Source organism: Ambystoma mexicanum, chromosome 10 (assembly GCF_040938575.1).
Source record: "Ambystoma mexicanum isolate Mex_15411 chromosome 10, UKY_AmexF1_1, whole genome shotgun sequence".
NCBI classification, from domain to species: Eukaryota; Metazoa; Chordata; class Amphibia; order Caudata; family Ambystomatidae; genus Ambystoma; species Ambystoma mexicanum.
This window is the reverse complement of record NC_090932.1, coordinates 480275501-480292543: the sequence shown is the minus strand read 5'-3', so window position 1 is coordinate 480292543 and position 17043 is coordinate 480275501. Positions and strand designations below refer to the sequence as shown.

The 17043-nt window shown below is 42.5% G+C and overlaps 1 protein-coding gene across 4 annotated transcripts in view; it reads left to right on the top strand.

Moving 5' to 3' along the window:
• LOC138491509 (alpha-1,4-N-acetylglucosaminyltransferase-like) overlaps nt 1–17043 on the top strand; it is a 674441-nt gene that overhangs the window by 338332 nt on the left and 319066 nt on the right. The window contains exon 4 of one of the 4 annotated variants that reach the window (XM_069618043.1): nt 13928–13969. The exons of the other annotated variants lie outside the window; for them this stretch is intronic. The gene's annotated coding sequence lies outside the window, so the exon portion shown is untranslated. The remainder of the gene's footprint in view (nt 1–13927; nt 13970–17043) is intronic. 4 annotated transcript variants of the gene reach the window in all.

Here is a 17043-nt window from a genome sequence, read left to right as displayed (position 1 = left end):
AAATATGCACAGACAAAGATAGGGTTACCAGGGCATTCTAATAGTGTCTGCATTAAAATAGAATTAGAAGATTAATAGAAAGTGAACCATATGATGATGATAGGTACCCATATGACATCTAATTAGGGTCAGACAATATAAGAACACTGAGTGCTGTTAACAGGGAGATATCAACATATGTAAAACGTATGAGTTCACACATAGGCAAGAATCATACGCTATAGAGTGGGAACGCCTTCAAGGAGAAGGGTATGTACTCTGAGGGCCTATTGAAAGCATATAGTTAGTGGTGAATTTGATTTCGGAATAGGGAATTCCAATGGCAGTGAATGAGGACAGAAAAAAGCATAACCAAGAGGAGGAACATGCTGAGAGAGCATTACAAAGATTAAGAAGGGCCCAAGAATGTAGGCTGCAAGAGGAGAGTAGCAGGAGTGGGATGCAGCCCATTATGTGTGGGTAGTCTGTGGATATATTTACAGAAAATTGAAAGGAATTTGAACAATGAGCAGTTGTCCATAGAGTACCAGCTGGCATGGAGACTTTATGGGGGAAGTAGAAGAATGTCTGTGGAGATTATAAAGAATATGATTTACTATGGTGATCATTGTTTTGGCTTGCAAAAAAGGGTAGGATTGAACACAAGGAGCATTGAACAATAATCCCAGAGTATAAACAAATGTTTTGGTTGCATAGTTTGTGAGGGAAGATATGATATTCCTTATATATTACAAGTTTATCCAAAGGTTGGGATCCTTTATGGTTGTGATAGGGAGGTAGGGAGTAAAAGATACTGATGAGGGGAGAAAGGTACTGGCATTGTTTGCTGTAAGATATACAACTTTGGTCTTAGAGGAGTTGAACAAAAGATGGTGATGTGTCATTCAGTGACAGAGGGCTGAGAGGCAGCCAGAAGTCCTTGAAGAGAGTTCACGGTTGAAGACAGGAAAGGAGAATAACATTTGGTGTCAACTGTAAAGGTGTGATATGAGAACCCAAATGAGGAGATTACCTTGATATGTAAGGAGGCACTAAAGGGAAAGGTTAAGGGGTTCCGGTCGGTTCCCTAGCGTATTGATTAAAGGATTGAAAAAAGAGAGAGGAAGCAAACCAAGCGGATCAAGAGGCATCTCGGGTCAACCACTTTATGGAAAAATAACTGACATTCATCACTGGATGCCTACAATTTGCTTGTGCATACGTGGGCGTTCAAGAAATCCTCATGATTGACTCAGTAGATCTTTCTCCACTACCCTTCTCTGATCTGGCAAGTTCTGCCATCCATGTAACCCCTTGAAAACTCTGCAGTCTGCCAGAAATGACTGATTGCAACTTAATGTCATTGCTTAATTCATTCATTCACAAACTCCATTGTTAGTGACTGAATGCATTTGATTTCTTAGATAGTGGTCTCTATCAATAATCTCTCCCAGATCACAGATGTTTGGATTTCACCATACACACATGTTGAAAGTGATAATTCCCTTTAAGAACCTCAAAAACACATTATAACTAGTTTCTGTTGTGCTCTCTTTACAATTATACTACTGCAACAGCATTTACACTTGATGTCTTGAAAAATCTCTTTAGACACTTCAAAGGGTCTAAAATAATACTTCTCAACTCATATTTAGCGTTGTTTACCACAGAAATATACTGTCATCATTATAGGCCTTGAATATCCCGCCCCAAGACCACCTTAATGGTCCTAAAATTCATATATAGCCACTTTAAAAGATGATTATTCACCTCCAACAAACCTCCAGACAATTGTGGTCAACTATCCTGGACATATTTCATGTCTTCAAGACAAGACAGAAAAGATAGAATGACAAATATGTTCATGCCCAGGTTTCTATTCTTTGAAATGCCCTGCTGCCATCCATTTAAGTTTAGGCAGGTTTTGTAAAATTATGAGGGTTATGGGGTATAAAAACTCACCACTTTCCTGTTAATACTTAAGCATCATCTTCATCCAACTGGGCTTGCCCTCTTTCTAAATGTAAATACCTTAAAGTGTGTTGGCTTGGGGGATTGTGGCCTAGTGCTGAATGAGATGGTGGCTTAGCTATGTTTCTCCACTCCTATAAGGTGTTTAGAGGCTTTATATTTGATTTCCAGGATATATATTTTTCGCATATTTAGGGTGAGGAACAAGCTATTACTACAAAAATGTTGTCTGATACCTTCTAGGAGTCAGTTGGGGCAGCGGGTGGTTGTGCAGATGCGGGAAAGGTGGTGGCAGCAAGCTGTTGCTCCGAAGGCTGCTTTCTCCTCAGAGGGTTAACACACTTACTGTGGAGAGCCCACGGATGTAAAACGGTAGCTGAACGAACAACAATACTTCACCCTCTACGACAAGAGGTTATTTATTCTTCTCAGCTTAACAAGTGTAACAACATATATCTCTCTTAAGTGGCGTTTTTGGGGTACTATGTCATAACTCCCGACTGAGCAGGAATTATACACTCTTATAACCACTAATTTCTATATAATGAGAATGATAATGATGTGTTATTTATATAGCGCCTTAATCCAAAGCGCTTTACATAGCACATATTTCATACATTTGTGCTCATTTATCGACCTCGGGAAGGATGAAAGGCTGAGTTGGCCTTGCCGGGATTCGTACCTGCGACCTGCAGATCACGCTTAGATCGCAGCAGCGAGCGCTCAACCCACTATGTTTGTTAACTATTCCAAATCTGCTAAAACTATGGTTACTTTATTAAAAGAATGAACTGGCTTTATTTATTGAGGCACATCAATTACACTATGGCATCCTCAAAAAAATGCCAAAATAATTAGGCTGCTCCTGCTACATCCAACACATGTAGGCGCCGTAAAAGTGATTCTCCGCCGCCAAATGAAGAATTTCTCAAAGCCACCCATGAAGACTATCTTCATGGAACGTCAGGCATTGAAGACCTTAATGGTAGCCACCAATTCTAAACTGCAATTAGATGACAAATGGTCATTGTTTGAATAAAGATTGGTGATGCAGAAGATGTTACCAGTAGAGAGCATGTACTAGAGTCAACAGTCAAATACTTACAGTCAAGTACTTACAGAAGCAGTTGGAAAACCATGAAAATATAGAAAGGAGAAACAATCTTCAAATATGAGGCTTGGCTGAAGGTGAGGAAAAGATAATCCTACTAACTCATTACACAATGAGGGTAGCTCCTCCAGGACTCTAATCTTCACCTTGTTGGATAATATTCACATTCTTGACATTCTAAATGAAGTAAAACAAACTAAACAACTAATATGGGATGGCCAAAAGATTTACATTTACCAAGATGTTTCCAATTCTAATGGTACAAGAAGAAAGGAGCTACCTGCACTCAGACCTGCCCTGAGACAATTGAACGCTAGATTTGCCATTATCCATCCGGGAGTTATGAAAATCACCCTTAAGGTCTCACGTCTATGTGTGAAAATCCAAGAGAAGTAAGACATTTCATTCAAATCCATGAGGTGGAAGACATGGGGCCTCATTACAACCTGTCAGGTTTGGACCGCAGTGATTCCGTGACGGCAGTAACAAAGTTTCAATGTCCGCAAGGTTGCGGAAAGACCGTCCGATTACGTGCTGTCGGTCGCGCGCACCACACGGACGCGGAAACGTTGTTACCGCCATCACGGAAAAAGCCACGGAAATGGACATAGCGCTGCCACAAGTAGCGCAAAACCCGTGTCCGCCTCCGTCACCACGGACCCGGAACCGGAAATACCATGATCGCCAAAACAGGAAACAGAGAGGCGGCCATCATATAAAGCGCAATCCATTGCCATCCAGAGTCAGCACAAGCAGAATCCACACTGTGAGAAGGCAAAAGGGACCACCAGCATGTCTGCCAGGATTCCAGCTCAGAGGCAGCGCAAACAGCGCTTTAGTGAGGCGGAGCTAACTGTTCTGGTGGAGCATATAGTGGAGCATGCAGAGATGCTGTTCAGTGCCGATCAACGGCGTGCCACACAGCAGCGGAGGAAGGAAGTGTGGGCGGAAGCAGCACGCAAGTGCACCGCTGTGGGCGTGACTGTGAGGAGCGTCAAGGACTGCCACAAGCGGTGGGACGACCTCAGGCTGAGTGTTCGGAACCTAATCTCCACACACCACCAACGCAGCAGTGGGATAGGTGGAGGACCCCCTTCCCCACTGAGGCTGCAAGCATGGGAGGAGCTTTGCAGCAGTGTCCTCCACCTTGAGGACATCCATGGGATCGGGGAGGCTGAGGCAGGAGTGAGCCCACCTGCAGATGCTGGTAAGTGGTGAAACATGAATGCCACATGAGAATATGTTGATAGCATGACTGGGCCAAAGGACCCATCAACAACCCCACCCCCCCAAGCAGTGCATGACTGGGCCAAAGGAGCCATTAACCCTTTAAGTGCCATTGTTGTCCCCCCCCAGTGCCACAGGTTTTTTTTTTAAATCGCGGTACCCACCGCAAAACCCGCCCAACATTTCCCCCGTCATTAACCCCTTAAGTGCCACCGACGAGCCGGCTCGTCGGTGGCAACCTGGAGCGGTTTTTACCGACGAGCCGGCTCGTCGGTGGCATTTAAGAGGTTAACAACCCCCCCCCCCCCAAGCAGTGCTTGACTGGGCCAAAGGACCCATTAACAACCCCCCCCCCAAGCAGTGCATGTCTGAGCCAAAGGACCCATCATGATCCATATGGCAACCAATATCACAACAATGCATACCCCCAGCAATCAGATGCATGTAACTAACACTATTGAATGATCAACCTGTATGAAGCATGTGATGCACCCATCAGCCACCACCACAACACTTATTGCATGTCCTCTGGCCAGGCAATCTGCACCGGCACGTGTCCAAGCCACTGCCCCCTGCACAAGTGGATGCTGCCAGCAGTTTGGCATCTCTGCCCCAGAACCAACTGCAACAAATGTGCCAGCCACCACCACCGACATCCCCAGCATCTCCGCGCTGCCTGAGGCAACACAGGTGTCACGGGAACCCATCATGCCCACCCAAACCAACACAGGAGGCAGCTGCACTGCAGAGGAGGTGGCCTGTAGTGACAACAGTGCCCCGGAAGAGCACTCTGATACTGGGCCACAGGGGGAGATGCCCACATTTGATGACCTGGGATCCTTCCATCAGCTGGAGTTTAGCCCCACATCACTCCGAAGTCCCATGAGGTCACCCACCCCATCTATGGCAGAGCTTAATTCCCGCATGCAGCGGATGGAGGAGCAGCAGGCTACCCTCACCCAGCTGGTGGAGAGGCAGCTCAAGGAATCTAGGCTGCAGAGGGAGTGCTAAAGCACGTCAGTGCGTCACCTATCAAGGTCCATTGAACGCTTTGCCAGCACTATTGTCACCCTGGCACGCCATGTGCGGGAGGGTAATGACAACACCACCAGGCTCATAGAGTCCATGTTGATTGGGCAACAGGCAAATATTGCACGTATGCCATCTATACCTGATTCTGTACCATCCAATACCACCACCCCATCCAGCTCCACTACTGCCAGTCCAAGGAGGCGCTCGAGTCGGCTAACGGGGCTCTCGGGCAAGGATGCACAGGCACAGAAGCACACACGGAAGTGATGGCATGTGTGTGGGGGACTGCAGGACACACGTGGACTTGAAGCGTGTGAGGGGTGGGTACGTTTGGGTGGTGAGGGAGGTTGTTTTGGGTGTTTGAACATTGGGGCCTGGGTGGGGGTGGGTACGTTTGGGTGGTGGGTGGGCATGGGTGTACAGCTTCCCTAACCATTGCACCTCCTTCCCTGTTGTTAATTCATCAATATAACATCATTTGAAATCAAAACATACATGTGTGGACATCTATCATTTAATTTGCAGTACAACAAATCATTTATTGTCATCACCATGTCCATGCATTGCTGTGAATGTTCTGTGTCTCAAAAGTAAATGCAAATCAGTTCATCCCATGCTCTTTGGCCATCAAGTGGACCACCAGGGGGAGGTGGTGCCATCCCATCCCCATCCCCATCTCCATCCCCATCTTCTTCATCTGCGTCTGGGGGCATTGGGATGTTCCTGCGCAGGCAGAGATTGTGCATCATGGCACATACGAGCGTGATTTTACCCGTCTTCACTGGGCTGTACAGCAGTGATCTGCCAGATCTGCTCAAACAGCGCAACCGGGCCTTCAGCAGTCTGAATGTCCTCTCAAGCATTTCACGTGTGCGGACATGTGCCCTATTGCACGCCTCTTCATGCCTGTTCCTTGGTCTCCGTACAGGTGTCATCATCCATGGCGTGAGTGCATATCCAGCATCACCTACATGGGATGTAGATGAGGGGGCATGTCAGTGTTTGTGGTATCATGTCTTCATCTGATGCTGTGCTATCTTGTATCATTGTTCATTCATGCATGTGTGCCATGCAGTGGTTGGAAGTGTTTATTGGCCATCAAGGTGGATGTAGCCAAATGGATATTGACCTACACATTTACGTGCATGTGTAGTCTGCCCTGCGGGTGACATTTGATTGTGAGTATGGCATAGTGCAGTGATATGCACACATGGCAGAGTCACTCCACTGTAATGAAGTAGTTAATGCAGGACGTCTCATTTACAGGCATCATGTGCATTGGGAGGGCAGCGTTCCATTTGTGGGTGGGTGTTACAGTGGTACAGGTGTATGGGACAGTGACAGTATCGCCCTGTGTGTTTCATGTGGCAGGGGGTGTACAGGCACACTGTGTTGACATGTCATGTCTTCCTTTGTGATGTTTGGGATCCGCTGTCTATTTGGTTGATGGCAGGGGGGGTGATGCATGTGCGGTCACAGCAGCACACTCACATTGCTCATTGGCCTGGAGACACACACACACCACTTCAAAAGGGTCGGAGCATTGTCAGCTGTACTCACCTAATAGCCATGTGGTTTGTCCAGCATTCCATGTACCGTGGCAACGTGGAATTCCACAGTGCCATTGAGTCATGTGTTGAGCCTGGGAAACGTGCGCAGCGTGTGTAATCAGTAGCCTGGCATCACATACCATCTGTACTTTCAACGAGTGATACTGTTTCCTATTGCGGAACACCATCTCAATTGCACGTGGTACTGTCAGCTCAATGTGGGTGCAGTCAACTGCATCTATGCAATTTGGCATGCCTGCTATGGCATGGAAGGCCAACTTGGTGGCAATGACCTCGGGGAGGGTACGGGGTAGGGCTATGTGTTCCGACACATGGCGCAACAGGGCATCCAGTACATGTACCAGGATTTTTGAAAAACAGGGTTGTGATATGCCGTGCAGCTCACCGACTGTGTGTTGATAGGTGCCAGTGCCAAGGAAATGCAGCACAGACACAACCTTCAGGAGGGGGGATGGCAGTGGGGGTGTCTATGTGGCTGCTGATGTTGTCTTCAATCATGGCAGTGATGTACAGGATTGTTGGACGGTCCAGCCGGTATAGTGTGTGAATCTGTCCTGGGGTAAGGTTCCAGGGTGAGGCCCTGATGCATGGTATTGCAGGCTGCCTGTGGGGTTGTGCCGGCTGGACCATGGGTTTTGCCATAGGTGCAGGGTTGGCTGGTTGGCGCCTGCGCCTCTCCGCCTCCGCCTCCTCCTCTGCACCATTACTACCATCATGTGCAGTGCTGCCTGTTGGTTGAGTAGGCCCAGTCCAAGTGCTACTTGAGCTGCTGCCTGCATGGTCCTGTGTTGTGTTGGGCTGGGTGTGGCACTTTTGTAGTCTCCCAGTGTGCTGCTGGGTCCAGCTGGGCTGATTTGGTGCACCTGTGCCCTGATTCAGTTCAGCAGGCACTGTTTAACGTCATGTTCGTGGTGGCGGTGGTACCGCCACCGTGATCACGGTTTTAACGCCATTTTTCTGGCGGTGTTTCCGTGTCTGCGCTAGTTGTGATGCTTGCGGTGTTTCGCATTGCCGGTAACGGAGGGGTTTTCGTGCAGGTGGTCTTTATGGGACCCTTAACTCCGCGGTGGCGGTTGGGGGAGGTGCTATTTCCGGGGTCGCGGGTCATGATTGGGCGGACGTGGAAACGGTGCCGGTATGGTTTTACCGGCGGCGTTAACTCTGGACTGGTGTACTTGAAATTAGGCCCATGGACACTTCTCCTCCATCCACGTAAGCATCTTGGTAACATTTTCTTGGTATGAGACCATCATTTCTGTGATCTATGGTTTCATTGACTGGAGCAGGGACTAGTCTCATCTCATCTCTCTCCACCTTTACAGTTCTACTGGTCAACATGAATTGGTGTGGCTGTTTCCAGTTAGCCACGTTGGTATTATTAGTTGAAAGTTGCGATTTACCATGGCTTAAATTTGTATCGACTTTGTTTGTCTCCTCTTTTCCCTTTTGTTTCCTCTCTTGTTACATTCTCTTCCCTTCAGATAATCTAACTGTGCATCATAAACAGAGTTCTTTCTGTGATAGGTTTTGATGCTATTCCCTTGATGATTCCTTGTACTTTAATAACTAATCAACATGTTTCTTATGTTTACAGTGTTTTGCTCCGATGTTGTTGAATATATTCTCCTGGAATGTTAAAGGTTTACATAATCCTATAAAAAGCAAACAGTACTTTCCTATTTGAATAGAACAAAACCACACTTCGCTTGTATTCAGGAAATTCACCTGTCAGAAGCTGAAGATGATACACTAAAGAGGTTATGTGTAGGCCAAGCATTTACTAGTGCAACACATGGGTAGAACAAATGTGTTATTACCTTAATTAATAAAGCTCTGATTTATATGAGTATGGTAGATGGCTATTTCTCAAAATTCTCATTGATTTAGGTGAATATACAATACTGAATGTATACAGACCTACCTCATCTGACCCTTCCTTATGGTTGCACTTGAAAGACTATTTATTCCAATCCAGTATTCATAACCGTATTGTGTGTGGGGATTGTAACAAAATCATGGACCCATTTCTTGACAGGAAGTCATGGTGCGATTTAAGAACTTTAAATCACACAAACAATTAGTGTACTTTATCTCTGAATTGGGCCTAATTGATGCTTGGTGCACAACTCATCCCTCAGATTGAGGGGCTGATCCATGGAATTATTTGCACTGAAAAACAGGGATTTGGCCGCCATTCTGCCCACAAATCCCTGTTTAACAAATGGGGATTTGAGGGCAGAATGGCACACAAATCCCCGTTTTTTTGGTGCAAATAATTCCATGAATCAGCCCCTTAGAGTTTACTTTTTATTCCAGCCCACACGATTGTTTCTCTAGAACTGATTATAATCTTTTTGCTAAATCCATGTCTACAAGCCTGTTAGACAACAGCACAATTAGTATAACTCAAATAGATGGAGATTTAATTCTGCTTTGTTAAAAGATTAATTGTTCACACAGTTCCTTACTAATGCACATCATCATTTTTTTCACTTATAATAAGAGTGAAGATACTTCCATCAAAAACATTGGGACTGTTATAAGGACCTATTAAGAGGACAACTTTTCGCATATGTGGATAGGAAAAGGGAGAAATTAAACAGGAATCAGAAACAATCCTAAAACAATTGAAAACCCTTGAAAGGCAGTACACTCAAAAGCCTACTCAGACAGTCTGTAGCAACATCATACAATTGAGAGTTACGTATAATAAATTAACTTTGGAGTATTCATGTGCTACATTTTTAAAGAATAAAGCTAGAATATATCAATTACTCAAAAGTAAAAATCACTTGCCTCTTAGATTAACATTAAAAAAGAAAGAGCAAGAGTTGCAATGGTTTAGGATACTTTGGGCAACAGAACATTTTTCGATAAATATATTATTGATATTGTTCTAAATTCTAACAGAAATTAATCAAACCAAAGCAATCATTATTGCCAAGATTTCCTTAAGCACCTATCTCAATCCACTTAGCCTTCACTAGATTTGAGCTTGTTAAATAATCCAATTACTCAAAGTGAAATTCATAAAGCAATTCAGGACCTTAAAAAAGGTAAAGCTGCATGCCCAGATGGGTTATCCATTGATTTATTTACACATGTCAAAGATTGACTAGCACCTTAATTGCATGAACTCTTTACTCATTTTGATGCACAGTGTAAATCTGAAGGAACCCTTTTGGAAGCCATGCTAATTGTATTCCCAAAGCCTAATAAGGATCATGATCCCCCTCAAAGCTACTGACCTATTTCCATTATCAATTCTGATTGTAACATTTTTGCTAAGATTCTAGCCAATCGACTTCTTCCATTCTTACCTAATTTAATCAAAAGTGATCAAGTGGACTATGTAAAGGGTGGATTGTCTTCCTCTAACTTAAGACTATTTTTGAATATTTGATTTATGTTTGATAATTCAATAGACCCCTATGCAACTACAGCTGTCAATGCAGAAAAAAACATTCAATAGGGTGGAGTGGGATTTATTATCCATGATTAAAGTGCTATATTCAAAACCGAAAATGGCTATTTTTTTATCCATGGACACATATCATACTTTCCTCTGTTTAGAAGTCCTGGACAAAGGTTTTCCCTTTCTCGCATTCTATTTATCTTATCCATTGAGCCATTTCCGGAGACCATTAGATTTGGCCCAACAATACAGGGCATTAACTCCGGGGATGTGCAAATTAAATGAGCCGCTCAGGCAGGTGATGTCCTTTTACTCCTCAAAAATCCCAATTCTAGTTTACAGACTCTGCTGGCCACAATAACATGCTTTTCATTAGCTTCTGGCTGCAAGTTAAACATAGATAAATCAGAGGTATTACCCCTCAGTCTTTATTGCTCTAAACACCACATCAACCTTATGGTATGCAATGGTACCCAAAGGGATTACATATTTGTGCATACATATTTCCTCTTCAGCAAAATATATTATTAATGCTGTCTAGAATTAGAGATCTTACTGAGTTATGGTCCCCATTATATTTGCCCTGGTGGGGTCATCTTGAGACACTAAAAATTATGATATCTCCAATTGTCTTTTACTTCCTATATTTGCTTCTCATCCTCTTCCCTCCAAATTTTATGAATCAATTGATTTGTGTCTAGCTAAATGTTTATGTGATAAGAAAAAACATAGAATCTCACTGGTTAAACTTAAGACATCTGCTCAGAAAGAGGTTGTAGGGTTCCCTGATTTATAAAAATATCACTCTTCATTTATGTTAAAACAAGCTCAAATATGGTTTGTATCTATTAAATACACCAATGCACCAGAGTGGTTACACTTAGAGAATAATGACATATTGTTATATGTTTATGAGGGGGAACACATTTATTAAATGCACACATGTTATTATTTCCGCCAAACATATTAGAATGTACTTATAAACTGCAGGTTCATGCCAATTTGACTCTCAATATCTTTAGTTCAATTACTTGATATCGGTACATGGCAATAGGGTTTTCTTGAAAGCTTAGCTCTATAAAGGTGTTAAATATTCATATCAGTGATTTAATCAGGGGATACCACCTACCTTTAATGAATTCAGAGTGAAATTTTCTACTCCAGCATCCTTTTGGTATCAATGTTCTATTTTGATTAAAGCTTGGGTGGATAACCTTGAGACCTTACAGTCAGGGGTATCTTCTAGTGATGAAAGACCACAGCATATGCATCATCTCCATTTTACTGCTTCAATGATTTACAAAACTCTTTCCATGAGACATGCCTTCGATCCTCAGTGCGGGTGCAGTTATCTTGGCAACAGGATTGTACTTTAACCAATGAAGATAATAGCTGGCCTCTTGTTTCAAAGAACATCTCTTCGATTACCACATCTGCCAGTTTGACTCAAACACTATACTTCTTTCATCACAGGTTTTCTATTTACTCCCACTATGCTCTTTAAATGTAAGATCACTCAAAATGACAAGTACTGGAGTTGAACTGTTGCTCAAGGCATTCAAGCATATGTGTATGGAGTGTAAGGTTGATCAAACATTTTGAGAACATGTTTGCCACACTCTGAAACTCATATTCAAAATATAAGTTGAATTTAATTTTGCATTTCTTCTATTTGGGAGTGCACCTTTGCAACACATATTAGAGTTAATACTTGTCATTTGTTGGCTATTGTTCATCTTGGTGGCTATCCAAACTATGACTGCCAATTGCAAAAATCTTGTCCATATTAATTTATGTAACATTCACAGATTAGAAGTATTTATTGCCTCTTCCCTTTGTCTACTGCGTAAAAATGAATTGAAGTGGAACTTGTTTTTTTACTTCCTTTCTACTGATGCCTCTTTTTCTTAAATAGTGTTGTCCTTGTATCATATTATCGTGTTTTCTCCCCTCCCCCTTCTTTTGTCTGCCTCTGTTCTATTTGTGTATTGTCGCCTATCTAAAATGTGATACTTCTAGAATAGTATACACATATGCCTCGTTTCTTCTTGTAATCATCTGATATTATGTGTGTATGCTTAATCTTTTTCATACATGAATGTTACTCATTATTGATGTTTTATGGCTATGTTTCACTATTCTTAAAAAAATCAATAAGACAAACAAAGAAATGTGTGACACTTTGCGTGTACTGAAATTGCATCTCCAAAGACCTGTTTCTCAACTACTGTAGACGTTTTTTTATTGTGTTCTATTGGTTAAATATAACCTTATAACACAACTTCAAAAGAAAAATACAAATTCAAATCAGCATATATACAGTTGACTCGTTGAATGATTTTCAGTCTTTCATTGTGTATTTCTCATGCCCTCCCTGCCATCACTTCCCACAATCCCTCCCACCTCTGCTTCCTCAAAGGCTCTGAGGTCAAGCACATGGCAATGTGCAAGTTGGTACAATCTGCAGCATACACAAAGCACCAAGGGAAGAGAAGGATTTGAATGTTAGATTAATGATTAGCATCCATTTTTTTAAATAAGTTTTATAACTATGCTTACATTTTCAAATAAAACATCATCACATTCAATTGTCCATGCTCAGTGTTTATTTTACCTACTTGTACAAATGTCTCTAAGCAATGCAGCAGAACATCAATCAGAGGCCGAAATAAGCAAAACAAATTCCCTTTGTGCTTACTTTAGCACCTGACAGGTTATAACGAATATCTTATCCTGCACGCTGGGGCACGCAGGGCTATATTTACAATAAAGACCTCAGAGCTACAAATCCATATGCTCAAATGGCTGGAGCAGGAATAGGGTGGGTATGATTTGGTTAGGCCAGTTGGCAACCTTACAAATAACTAGATGAGTCATAGTTTGTTGTTTCCTCAATGTACGTGTTCTATATATTTCTGAAACAGAGCTTTAATGCTTCAGGAAATTAACTTAACTGAGATTTATTAACATTTTCTCCTTTCGGTTTTACCACGTCAACACTTTCTACATGCGGAGCAATGTGTGCTCACACGTTTTGTTTCATGGTGTGGTCTGTTGGACAATAGTATCTGTGTTCTCAGGAGAAATGAGAATGCAGCTGTATCGAACACTGCTGCCATGGCTAGAACGTGAGGTGCCATGATTGGTTGGGATGAGTGGGAAAAGAACAGAAAGTTGTGTGGCTTTGACATGTATTCTTGCTCTGGACATAGGCATCCCCAAGGCCACAACTGAGTGACCCGTCAGGCTTACTCTCGCCTGAGAACAGGAACAGATGTTGTGTGTTCCGTTGCCAGGCTGATGCAAGAATCTGCCATAGGCAGATATTGTTTCATATGAGCATGAATAACAGATGTGTACAGGCAACATTTGGTGATATTAGCCATGTCACTAAACTTCGCAGAATGTACTATTAGGGTGTGCATTGTTTAAATTGAATTGATTAAATGAAATGTATCATCCTCACTGTGAAAAACTTTGTAAAACCCCAGAGAAATCTATGCCAGAGTACACATTTTCAGGGCAGGGATACTGTTTTCTTTGTATGTTTCTCGACAGCTATATAAAAAATATAGCTGTCTCTTGTGGCTGTACTTATCGTCTGTGGATTTTTTTTGACAGGTTTCGCAGTGTGACGGTTCCTGCTTTTTTCCGTGCACTGAGGTACTGATTTCACTTTGCATGGAAATGTAGGTAAATGCAAGGACAAGGGTGGGACAGGAAGGATTATGCTCAGCATGGGAAATGTTGAGATATCTTTTGTCATTTGCAAATTGCACATTTTTCAGAGGCCCAATTTTGTACTGACCAGAGCCTCACAAACAAACCTATCTCCAAGGTGGCAAGCTAAGCAGCATTCACCTTGGGTACATTTAAGCCCTGATTCATGGAATTATTTGCATGTAAAAGGGGAATTGCCTGCCATTCTGCCCGCACATGCCAGTTTGACGATTGTACACACAAATAATTCCATGAATCAGGTCCTTGAAGCGTAAATGTTCACTGTGGAGAACATCTCTTTTATTTGACGGAGTGTAAAAACAGCACAGTGCATTTTTCACTTGTTGAAGGACAATTAAACTTAAGACAGAACTGGTAACACCACATTACACTCCTTGAAGCAGGATTACACAATTCTGAGTGATCCATAAGCACATAGGACGGGGCTCGATATTTGGCAATTTTTGGTTCTCTGCTCCTCTCAGTTTCATAACTTCTTAACTCTTATTGTTAAGACCTCACTTGCATGGATGTGTTCACCCAGACAGAAAAGAAAATGGGTAAACCATTGGTATGTCAACTGTTCTGAAAACGCAAGATTCATCCTGCCTCTGGCCTTGTGGGCACCCCACCGTCACAGCCAACAAGGAAACCAGGAGAAGACCCTGCAACTTTGCCTAATTTTCAACGTTCCTTTTTTTTTGTACCCTCTATTTGCCTCGCTCTGCCTGTGCACCTTCCTTGTCTCTATATTCTGATGCCCCAATTTACCTTCATTACCTTCAAATTCTGTCTCCACTCTCTATTGAGTCGCTTCTCTCTCACTCTTTCTATAACGTGAACTCTCTCTCTCGCTCTTATACTTCTACATACCCAAACTCACTCGCTCTCTTCCTGCACACTCTCTCGGCTCTTAGTATGTCTTAATCTCTTTGCCCATCCTCTTAATATTAGTTTATTTCTACCTCTCTCTGCCATTGCTACTACCTCTCTGCTACTCTGTCATCTCCACCAGTGGCATGAGTCAATCAGTTGCTCTTTGATTTCCATGCCTGTCCTCATGACAATATGTGTTGCTAAACGATTAAACTGAGGTTGAATAAGATAATGCATCTGAATCACATTATAGATAAAAACAAGCTGCATTCCTGTGCCAGATAATGACTCCAAAAAGTTGTCTTTAATACACAGTCTGTCAGTAACTTGCCGGTGCTACTGGCAGGTTACTGGCACACTCACCTTACCATTACCGGCGACCGATATCCCATGTTACTGGGATATTACGGGTGCCGGCAATGGCAATAAGTTCCCATTCCATGTAGACCCATAGGACTCCCTGCGATGTGAACTACTGAACAGCGGCACCGTTTTTAACAGTGCCAGTGCTTCAGTGATTTCTCCTCTGGCAGGGGCCTGGAATCCCGGCAGGTCAGGCCTGCCGGGAGTTCACTGACCCTACCGGAAGAGACAGAGTAAGCCGGTCGAGGAAACATGCTAGAGCCAGTAGTACCGGCCATTTTACTAGCATTTTTCCCAGACCGGCACACTCATAATGAACCCCATAACAAGTCTTGAAAGGTCTACAATCCATATAACACTTTGTAGAGATCGCAAAATATCTCATGTCATTTGTGGCATAATACAGACCTGGCTTTCAGTTGAACATCGCATTGCATTCTTGTACATGTAACCTGTGTTTTTAAGGTGAAAAGGATTTCAAATTGATGTGATAAAAATGTCTATTAAAGAAGATCATTTAAAATTCTTGTCAGCATATTTGTAAGAAACAATAGTGCATGAAGTAGTGATACTTGGTGGGAACAGTGGGAAGTAGTTTGTTTGCCCCTGCCCTTGGCATTAATATTATAGCTTCCAAATACACTTTTTAACAATCTCATCCTCCTTGCTTAATGGAAGGAGTAGCTCTTTCTCCAAGTGATAACATGCAGATAGTGTCCCTAACATCTGCAATAATGTTTGCGTGATAATAACTGATGTGGTGGAGGCACCCCGGCTTTTGCATGTGAAAGTGCTACCACAGCTCCAAATGGCCACTGAAATCTCTATCTTCTCGGAAGGCAATTAAAAGTCTCGACCCCTTTCTAAACTGTTGAGTGCATTTATGTGATGTCTGTTTGATCTTTAGGAACTTCCACATTTTCTTCAGATTCAGCAGAATCTTATTCTTAACATATTTCTATAATTATTTATATATTTGGCATGGTATTGTATTATATATTTTTAACAATTATACCAATGCAGAGAAGCTGTATGGTGAAGTGCCGACATTTTAGATTGGGCTGCAATCCCAGCATCGTTACTTAAACTAAAGTGTGTGACCTTGGGCACATTACTTTCTCTTACCTGGGCATATCTGTCAAAATTGTCAGTCTGTAGAAGAGATTCAGCAACAGTATATGGTTTTTGGAAAAGCTGCGCTCATCGTTTAACATAAGCAAATGATAACTTTGCTATATGCAAATTAATGGTAATTGCCTCTTGACAAATACTGAGTTCACTCCCTGTGATGTCATTTTTTGTATTTTCACTACAGTGATGTCTATAAAAATGCAAGTATCTGTAAATATAAATAACATAACCTATTTTGGCATTCTGTTTAAACACAGTTCTTTGCATTTTTCCTATTTATTTATTTATTTATTTATGCATTTATAGCAGCCCACCAAACCCTCAGGCATCAGTGCACTTGTTACAATGGTATAAGTAATAGCCATACTTTCATACATTTCAGATAAAGCTTACAGTGAGGAACAAAGCTGTTAGTTGGTGAAAGGTGTATGCTTTTTGCGTGAAGCTCCAAGCGAGTATACTTCCTATTTGAACAACATGGTTTTGAGGTTCTTGCGGAATACCCAATAGGATTGTTCTGCTCTGGGGTAAGGAGAAAGGGCTTTCCAGGTCTCTCAGGCAGGGAACGGAAATCTCAAGCCTCCTGACCTTTTCCTTCTGAGAGATGACTAGTTTGTTCATGTGATTTAACCAAGTAGTTATTGCAG